Source organism: Onychostoma macrolepis, unplaced genomic scaffold (genome assembly GCF_012432095.1).
Source record: "Onychostoma macrolepis isolate SWU-2019 unplaced genomic scaffold, ASM1243209v1 Scaffold67, whole genome shotgun sequence".
Classification (NCBI taxonomy): Eukaryota; Metazoa; Chordata; class Actinopteri; order Cypriniformes; family Cyprinidae; genus Onychostoma; species Onychostoma macrolepis.
The window spans coordinates 394-10,000 of record NW_026704888.1 but is presented as its reverse complement, the minus strand read 5'-3'; the positions used below and the strand labels follow the sequence as shown (position 1 = coordinate 10,000).

Here is a 9,607-nt window from a genome sequence, read left to right as displayed (position 1 = left end):
TCTCCGGAGGGCGCTGGATGGTCGAGTCAGTAACCCGGCTTAAGTGTGGGATGCCCGGTTCGAACGGTGGGCGGGTAGGGGTCCCTCCTGAGGTCAGGGGGCCTCGGAGGAGAGGCGGCCGGGAGGAGAGAGTTCGAGGCGAGTAGAAGGGTGCAAGACGGTGCCCCTCTGCCCGAGGTCCTGGTTCCCCGAGGCGGGTAGAGGGGGTGCAGGAGAGTGGCCCCCTCTGCCCGAGGTCCTGGTTCCCTGAGGCGGTAGAGGGGTGCAGGAGAGTGGCCCCTCTGCCCGAGGTCCTGGTTCCCTGAGGCGGTAGAGTGGGTGTAAGAGAGTCGCCTCTGCCCGAGGTCCTGGTTCCCTGAGGCGGTAGAGTGGGTGTAAGAGAGTCGCCTCTGCCCGAGGTCCTGGTTCCCTGAGGCGGTAGAGTGGTGTGCGCGTTCCCCTCAGGCCGGAGTCGTGGTTCTGTAGGTCGGGCTCGCAGAGTCCCCCAGGAACCCTGGAAGTCCGAGGGAGAGGCGGCCAAAACCTAAGTCGATGCGGGTGACCAGCGGTAAATCTCTCCCGGGTGACCAGCGGTAAACTTTTCCCGGGTGACCAGCGGTAAATCTCTCCCAGGGTGACCAGTGGCCCGGTTCTCCGGAGGGCGCGGTTGGTTGAGTCAGTAACCCGGCTTAAGTGTGGGAGTCCCGGTTCGGCTGGAGAACAGGTCGGGGTGGTTCTCCGGAGGTGCCCCCGAAGGAGAGGTGGACGGTGGCTGGCTTCGGAGTCGGGTAGGAGGGGTGTAAGAGGTGGGTGGGGGTGCCTGAAGCAGGGGTGTCTATCTCCGGCCCCCGGGGGGGTATCGACTGGGAAGGCGGCGTTGGATAGGGGCCCTGGAGGTCTACTACGACCCCGAGTTTGGCAGAGTTTGTCCCCGCCTAGGATGAGTTATTCCCGGTCAAAGTTTTAAATTTGGGGGTTTCATCTCCGGCCCCTGGGGGTATCGACTCGGGGAAGGCGTCGTCGGATAGGGGCCCTGGAGGTCTAATTTTGCCCCGAGTTTGGCAGAGTTTGTCCCCGCCTAGGGTGAGTTATTCCCGGTCAAAATTTGAACTTTGGGGCTCTATCTCCGGCCCCCGGGGGGGTATCGACTCGGGAAGGCGGCGTTGGATAGGGGCCGTGGAGGTGTAATTTTGACCCGAGTTTGGTGGAGTTTTTCCTCGACTGGGCCGAGTTATTCCCGGTCAAATTTTCAAGTTTGAGGCCCAGATCTCCGGCTCCCGAGGGGCTTTGGGCTAGGGGAAGACGGCGCTGGATAGGGGCCCTGGAGGTCTAATATTTCCCGAGTTTGGTGGAGTTTTTCCTCGACTGGGTCGAGTTATTCTCGGTCAAATTTTCAAGTTTGAGGCTCAGATCACCGGCCCCCGAGGGGCTGTGGGATCGGGAAGACGGCGTTGATAGGGGCCCTGGAGGTCTAATATTTCCCGAGTTTGGTGGAGTTTTTCCCGACTGGGTCGAGTTATTCTCGGTCAAATTTTCAAGTTTGGAGGCTCAGATCACCGCCCCCGAGGGGCTGTGGGATCGGGAAGGCGTCATTGGATAGGGGCCGTGGAGGTGTAATTTTGACCCGAGTTTGGTGGAGTTTTTCCTCGAGTGGGTCGAGTTATTCCCGGTCAAATTTTCAAGTTTGAGGCTCAGATCTCCGGCCCCCGAGGGGCTTTGGGCTCGGGAAGGCGGCGTTGGATAGGGGCCGTGGAGGTGTAATTTTGACCCGAGTTTGGTAGAGGTTGCCTCGAGTTGGTTGAGTTATTGCCGGTCAAAATTTGAACTTTGGGGCTCTATCTCCGGCCCCGGATGACTTTTGGCTAGGGAAGGCGGCGTTGGATAGGGGCCGTGGAGGTGTAATTTTGACCCGAGTTTGGTAGAGGTTGCCTCGAGTTGGTTGAGTTATTCCCGGTCAAAATTTGAACTTTGGGGCTCTATCTCCGGCCCCGGATGACTTTTGGCTAGGGAAGGCGTTGGATAGGGGCCGTGGAGGTGTAATTTTGACCCGAGTTTGGTAGAGGTTGCCTCGAGTTGGTTGAGTTATTGCCGGTCAAAATTTGAACTTTGGGGCTCTATCTCCGGCCCCGGATGACTTTTGGCTAGAGGAAGGCGGCGTTGATAGGGGCCCTGGAGGTGTAATTTTGACCCGAGTTTGGTGGAGTTTTTCTCGACTGGGTCGAGTTATTCCCGGTCAAATTTTCAAGTTTGAGGCCCAGATCTCCGGCCCCGGATGACTTTTGGCTAGGGAAGGCGGCGTTGATAGGGGCCCTGGAGGTCTAATTTTGCCCCGAGTTTGGTGGAGTTTTTCCTCGAGTGGGCCGAGTTATTCCCGGTCAAATTTTCAAGTTTGAGGCTCAGACACCGCCCCCGAGGGGCTTTGGGCTCGGGAAGGCGGCGTTGATAGGGGCCCTGGAGGTCTACTACGACCCCGAGTTTGGTGGAGTTTTTCCTCGACTGGGTCCGAGTTATTCCCGGTCAAATTTTCAAGTTTGAGGCTCAGATCTCCGGCCCCCGAGGGGCTTTGGGCTCGGGAAGGCGTCGTCGGATAGGGGCCCTGGAGGTGTAATTTTGACCCGAGTTTGGTGGAGTTTTTCCTCGACTGGGTCGAGTTATTCCCGGTCAAAATTTGAACTTTGGGGGCTCATCTCCGCCCCGGATGACTTTTGGCTAGGGAAGGCGGCGTTGGATAGGGGCCGTGGAGGTGTAATTTTGACCCGAGTTTGGTAGAGGTTGCCCTCGAGTTGGTTGAGTTATTGCCGGTCAAAATTTGAACTTTGGGGCTCTATCTCCGCCCCGGATGACTTTTGGCTAGAGGAAGGCGGCGTTGATAGGGGCCGTGGAGGTGTAATTTTGACCCGAGTTTGGTAGAGGTTGCCCTCGAGTTGGTTGAGTTATTGCCGGTCAAAATTTGAACTTTGGGGCTCTATCTCCGCCCCGGATGACTTTTGGCTAGGGAAGGCGGCGTTGATAGGGGCCGTGGAGGTGTAATTTTGACCCGAGATTGGTAGAGGTTGCCCTCGAGTTGGTTGAGTTATTGCCGGTCAAAATTTGAACTTTGGGGCTCTATCTCCGGCCCCGGATGACTTTTGGCTAGGGAAGGCGGCGTTGATAGGGGCCGTGGAGGTGTAATTTTGACCCGAGTTTGGTAGAGGTTGCCCTCGAGTTGGTTGAGTTATTCCGGTCAAAATTTGAACTTTGGGGCTCTATCTCCGGCCCCGGATGACTTTTGGCTAGGGAAGGCGGCGTTGGATAGGGGCCGTGGAGGTGTAATTTTGACCCGAGTTTGGTAGAGGTTGCCCTCGAGTTGGTTGAGTTATTGCCGGTCAAAATTTGAACTTTGGGGCTCTATCTCCGGCCCCGGATGACTTTTGGCTAGGGAAGGCGGCGTTGGATAGGGGCCGTGGAGGTGTAATTTTGACCCGAGTTTGGTAGAGGTTGCCCTCGAGTTGGTTGAGTTATTCCCGGTCAAAATTTGAACTTTGGGGCTCTATCTCCGGCCCCGGATGACTTTTGGCTAGGGAAGGCGGCGTTGGATAGGGGCCGTGGAGGTGTAATTTTGACCCGAGTTTGGTAGAGGTTGCCCTCGAGTTGGTTGAGTTATTCCCGGTCAAAATTTGAAATTTGGGGGCTCTATCTCCGGCCCCGGATGACTTTTGGCTAGGGAAGGCGGCGTTGGATAGGGGCCGTGGAGGTGTAATTTTGATCCGAGTTTGGTAGAGGTAGCCTCGAGTTGGTTGAGTTATTCCCGGTCAAAATTTGAACTTTGGGGCGCTACCCGCCCCCGGTGGGTTATCGACTCGGGGCGGCGGCGTCGGATAGGGCCCGTCGGGGTCTACTTGCGTGCCGAGTTTGGAGTCGCTGGGCCTCGGCGTTTCGTTTCGGGCTAGGGTCGAACTTCCAACCCCTCTTCGTCGGTGGCCTTGCCCAGGAGAGCGCGCCTTCCCGGCTACGGCCCGGTCTCGCCCGCGGGCCGGAGGTCGGTCCGTTAGGGGAAGCCGCTTTGAGGTGCCATCGGGATAAGGTTTTGGGGTCACCAGCGGCGGGTACGGTCGCCTCGGGCCTCTTCCGCCTTCCCGACCAGGGCGGCTCTCGGCACGGCCGCGGGAGTGGACCCTGGATGAATTTCGTTCGAAAACGACTAAGTCGAAAACGGGGCTTGGGCCAAACATCCAGGGTGTCTGAGGCGCCGAGGCAGGCCGGGACGGCGCCTCGTCCCCGGTAGGTTCCGGATTCGACCGCGACCCTGGAGGTGGGTCCGTTAGGGGAAGCTGGTTTGAGGTGCCGTCGGAAATGATTGAACGTGTGATTTTGTGGACTTAGGTTTTGAGCGCTAAAAGCGGAGCTCCAGGGGCTTTTTCGAGCGACGCCAGGCCCAGAGACACGCCTCCTGGCGGGTGGGCACTGCCCCAGCGCCTTGGTCCGGGTTCTCGTAACGGTCACAGCTAAGCTCCAGGGGCTTTTTCGAGCGACGCCAGGCCCAGAGACACGCCTCCTGGTGGGTGGGCACTACCCCAGCGCCTTGGTCCGGGTTCTCGGTAACGGTCACAGCTAAGCTCCAGGGGTTTTTTCGAGCGACGCCAGGCCCAGAGACACGCCTCCTGGCGGGTGGGCACTACCCCAGCGCCTCACCCGGTTGTCGGTAACGGTGAAAGCTAAGCTCCAGGGGCTTTTTCGAGCGACGCCATGCCCAGAGACACGCCTCGCTGGCGGGCTGGGCAGTACCTGACGCCTCACCCAGGAATTGACGGTTCTCCCTAACGATGAAAGCTAAGCTCCAGGGGCTTTTTCGAGCGACGCCAGGCCCAGAGACACGCCTCCTGGCGGGTGGGCACACCCCAGCGCCTTGGTACGGTTCTCGTAACGGTCACAGCTAAGCTCCAGGGGCTTTTTCGAGCGACGCCAGGCCCAGAGACATGTCTCGCTGGCGGGTGGGCAGTACATTGATGCCCCTCACCCAGGAATTTACGGTTCTCCTAACGATGAAAGCTAAGCTCCAGGGGCTTTTTCGAGCGACGCCAGGCCCAGAGACACGCCTCCTGGCGGGTGGGCACTACCCCAGCGCCTTGGTCCGGTTCTCGGTAACGGTCACAGCTAAGCTCCAGGGGCTTTTTCGAGCGACGCCAGGCCCAGAAACACGCCTCGCTGGTGGGTGGGCACTACCCCAGCGCCTTACTCTGTTTGTCGGTAACGGTGAAAGCTAAGCTCCAGCGGCTTTTTCGAGCGACGCCAGGCCCAGAAACACGCCTCGCTGGTGGGTGGGCACTACCCCAGCGCCCTTGGTCCGGTTCTCGGTAACGGTCACAGCTAAGCTCCAGGGGCTTTTTCGAGCGACGCCAGGCCCAGAAACACGCCTCGCTGGTGGGTGGGCACTACCCCAGCGCCCTTACTCTGTTTGTCGGTAACAGTGAAAGCTAAGCTCCAGGGGCTTTTTCGAGCGACGCCAGGCCCAGACACACGCCTCGCTGGTGGGTGGGCACTACCCCAGCGCCTTACTCCGGTTGTCGGTAACGGTCACAGCTAAGCTCCAGGGGCTTTTTCGAGCAACGCCAGGCCCAGAGACACGCCTCCTGGCGGGTAGGCGGCACCCCAACCCCAACCCTAACCCTAACCCTAACCCTAACCCTAACCCTAACTCTACGCCTTGGTCCGTTCTCGGGTGACCAGCGGCGGTTTGAGGCCCGTGGCCTCTTCGGGCGAGAGGCGGTACCGCGAGGGCTCGCCTCTCGGCCCCGGCCGTGGGGTGTAGACCCTGGAGGAATTGGGTCGGAAAACGACTAAGTCGAAAAGGGGGCTCGGGCCAAACATCCAGGGTGCCCGATGCGCCGAGGCAGGCCGGGAAGGTGCCTCGCCCCGGTAGGTTCCGGATTCGACCGCGACCCTGGAGGTCGGTCCGTTAGGGGAAGCCGCTTTGAGGTGCCATCGGGAATTAAGCGAACGCCTAATTTTGTGGACTTAGGTTTTGACCGCTAAAAGCGGAGCTCCAGAGGCGGCGCAGAGGACGCTTAGCCCACGCACTCACCCTGGCGGCGGGTGACGCCAGGCCGACGGCCGCCCTCCTCCCGGCGGTCCCGGGGTGACCAGCGGCAGAGGAATTTCGGTCGGAAAACGACTAAGTCGAAAAGGGGGCTCGGGCCAAACATCCAGGGTGTCCGAGTCGCCGCAGCAGGCCGGGAAGGCGCCGCCCCGGCAGGTTCCAGATTCGACCGCGACCCTGGAGATCGGGTCCGATAGGGGAAGCTGCTTTGAGGTGCCGCGATTTCGCCGAAAGGCAAATTTGGTGGACTTAGGTTTTGAGCGCTATGAAAATGACCGAGGTCCACGCCCCTGGTCGATTGAGCGTGAGCGCCCGAGCTAGACCCCGCCCGCCGAGAAGGTGCTCGCCCCGCTTGCCATAAAGCACTGGCCGCTGTGGGTTGGGTGTTCCTAGGGCACGGCGAAAAGTTTGGTACGGTGACCCGAGGGCGAAATCGCTTGTCCGCTTTGATGCGCCAAGACGAGAAGGCCCCTCCGGGTGCCGACGCTTCATAGGGAGGCTCAGACGGCCGGTCTTGTCTCGGAGGTTCGGCACCGGGCGGGCCGAGAGGAGCCTGCGGCGAGGGTTTCGTTAGGTGTCCGCCTCGGCGCCACGGGCGCCAGCCGCACTCCCCGGTCCCCGCGAAACGCACTTTTCCCCACGGCTGCAATCCAGCGGTCACTCCCCAAAGTCAAAGATAAGCATTCTTCCTGACAGTGGAGCGAGAGGCTGCCGCGACGTCGCCTCATGAGCGCCGCACCAGCGAGGCATAGCGGGTGTGCCTCACCTCTTCGCGGAGCGAGACCCGCGTAGATCTGGCGCGCCATGTTGTTCCCTTTTTGCCCCCACCGCCGCACGGTTGGGCTTACCTGGTTGATCCTGCCAGTAACATATGCTTGTCTCAAAGATTAAGCCATGCAGGTCTAAGTACACACGGCCGGTACAGTGAAACTGCGAATGGCTCATTAAATCAGTTATGGTCCCTTTGATCGCCTCCACCCGGTACTTGGATAACTGTGGCAATTCCAGAGCTAATACATGCAAACGGGCGCCGACCTGCCTTCGGGGCGGGACGCTGCATTTATCAGATCCAAAACCCATCCGTGGTCGGGCCCGCCCCGCCCGTCCCTTTGGTGACTCTAGATAACCTCGGCCGATCGCGCTCCGCGGGCGGCGACGATTCTTTCAATGTCTGCCCTATCAACTCGATGGTACTTTAGGCGCCACCATGGTGACCACGGGTAACGGGAATCAGGGTTCGATTCCGGAGAGGGAGCCTGAGAAACGGCTACCACATCCAAGGAAGGCAGCAGGCGCCAAGAAATTACCCATTTCCGACTCGGAGAGGTAGTGACGAAAATAACAATACAGGTCTCTTTCGAGGCCCTGTAATTGGAATGAGCGTATCCTAAACCCATGGGCGAGGACCCATTGAGGGCAAGTCTGGTGCCAGCAGCCGCGTAATTCCAGCTCCAATAGCGATATTAAAGTTGCTGCAGTTAAAAGCTCAGAGTTGATCTCGGAGTGGCTGGCGGTCCGCCGCGAGGCGAGCCACCGCCTGTCCCGGACCCTGCCTCCCGGCGCCCGGATGCCCTTAACTGGGTGTCCGTCACCGGGCCCGGAGCGCTTACTTTGAAAAATTAGAGTGTTCAAAGCAGGTCGCCTGCCGCCGCTGAATACCGCAGCTAGGAATAATGGAATAGGACTCGGTTCTATTTTGTGGGTTTCTGGAACCCGGGGCCATGATTAAGAGGGACGGCCGGGGCATTCAGACATACCGCTTAGAGGTGAAATTCTTGGACCGCGCAAGACGGACGAAAGCGAAAGCATTTGCCAAGAATGTTTTCATTAATCAAGAACGAAAGTCGGAGGTTCAAGACGATCAGATACCGTCCGTAGTTCCGATCAGAACGATGCCGACCCGCGATCCGGGCGGCGTTATTCCCATGACCCGCTGGCAGCGCAAGGGAAACCACGAGTCTTTGGGTTCCGGGGAGTATGGTTGCAAAGCTGAAACTTAAAGGAATTGACGGAAGGGCACCACCAGGAGTGGAGCCTGCGGCTTAATTTGACTCAACACGGAAACCTCACCCGCCCGGACACGGAAAGGATTGACAGATTGATAGCTCTTTCTCGATTCTGTGGGTGGTGGTGCATGGCCGTTTAGTTGGTGGAGCGATTTGTCTGGTTCATTCCGATAACGAACGAGACCGCTTGCTAAATAGTTACGCTGCCCCGCGCGGTCGGGCGCTCAACTTTAGAGGGACAAGTGGCGCTCAGCCACGCGAGATGGAGCAATAACAGGTCTGTGATGCCCTTAGATGTCCGGGCTGCACGCGCCACAATGGGCGGATCAGCGCAGGTGTCTACCCTGCGCCGAGAGGCGCTGGTAACCCGCTGAACCCCGCCGTGATCGGGACTGGGGATTGAAACTATTTCCCATCAACGAGGAATTCCCAGTAAGCGGGTCATAAGCTCGCTGATTAAGTCCCTGCCCTTTGTACACACCGCCCGCCGCTACTACCGATTGGATGGTTTAGTGAGGTCTCGATCGCCCCGCCGCTCCTCGCGGGCCCTGGCGGAGCGCCGAGAAGACGATCAAACTTGACTATCTAGAGGAAGTAAAAGTCGAACAAGGTTTCCGTAGGTGAACCCGCGGAAGGATCATTACAGCAGTGTCGGGACAAGGCCGGACCCGAAAACGCTTTTGAGCGAAAAAGACGCCCGAGCGCTGGCGGCGGTGGAGAGGGGAGGTCGGGGCCCGCGCGTCCTCCTCGCCACCCGGTCGGGTTAAAACCTTAACCCAAGAAAAGTCGTAACACCGGATGCGGCAAAGGTATCGGACGAGAACCTGTAAGAAGGATCAACTGATGCGGCAAAGGTATCGGACGCCAGCCCAACTGATGCAATGATGCGGCAAAGGTATCGGATCTGACACGCTCCCATCGGCGCCTTCCTCCGGGACTAGGCGCCGCCTGGGCGGGTACTCCTGAATGGCCCGCAACCCTGCCGGGACCGTGGGTTTGAAGACCCCCGCAACGGGCGCCCGTCCGGGTTTCGACCCCGGTTTTTTAACCCCGCTCTGTCCGCCTCAGCCTACTTACCTCAAACAAAGAGTACAACTTAGCGGTGGATCACCGGCTCGTATGTCGATGAAGAACGCAGCTAGCTGCGAGAACTAATGTGAATTGCAGGACACATTGATCATCGACACTGAACGCACTTTGCGCCCCGGTTCCTCCCGGGCCACGCCTGCCTGAGGGTCGCTTCCTATCGATCGGGCCTCCGGGTCCCGCGGCTGGAGCTCAGAGGGGCTTTTGACCTCCTCCGCCCTCCTAAGTGCAGACCGCCCGGTCCGCTTCCCGCCCGGCCTCCTCTGGCCCCTTCCACTGCCTCTCCTCCCCACGGGAGGGGAGGGCGGCGCTGCCTGCGGCTCGAGGACCGGAGGTCCTCCTCCGCTGCTGCCGGTGGGTCTGAACCCTCCGCTGCCCGCGCGACGGGACCTCCAACTCGTCCGTGGGCGGACGCTGCTTTGGTGGGAGGGCTCCTCCGCCTCTCTCGCCCCTCTGGGGC

The 9,607-nt window shown here is 59.7% G+C and overlaps 1 pseudogene; it reads left to right on the top strand.

Annotated features, from left to right (window-relative positions):
• The first annotated feature begins 9,152 nt into the window (after nucleotides 1–9,152).
• Nucleotides 9,153–9,300, top strand: LOC131535690 (5.8S ribosomal RNA; annotated as a pseudogene).
• The last annotated feature ends 307 nt before the right edge of the window (nucleotides 9,301–9,607 follow it).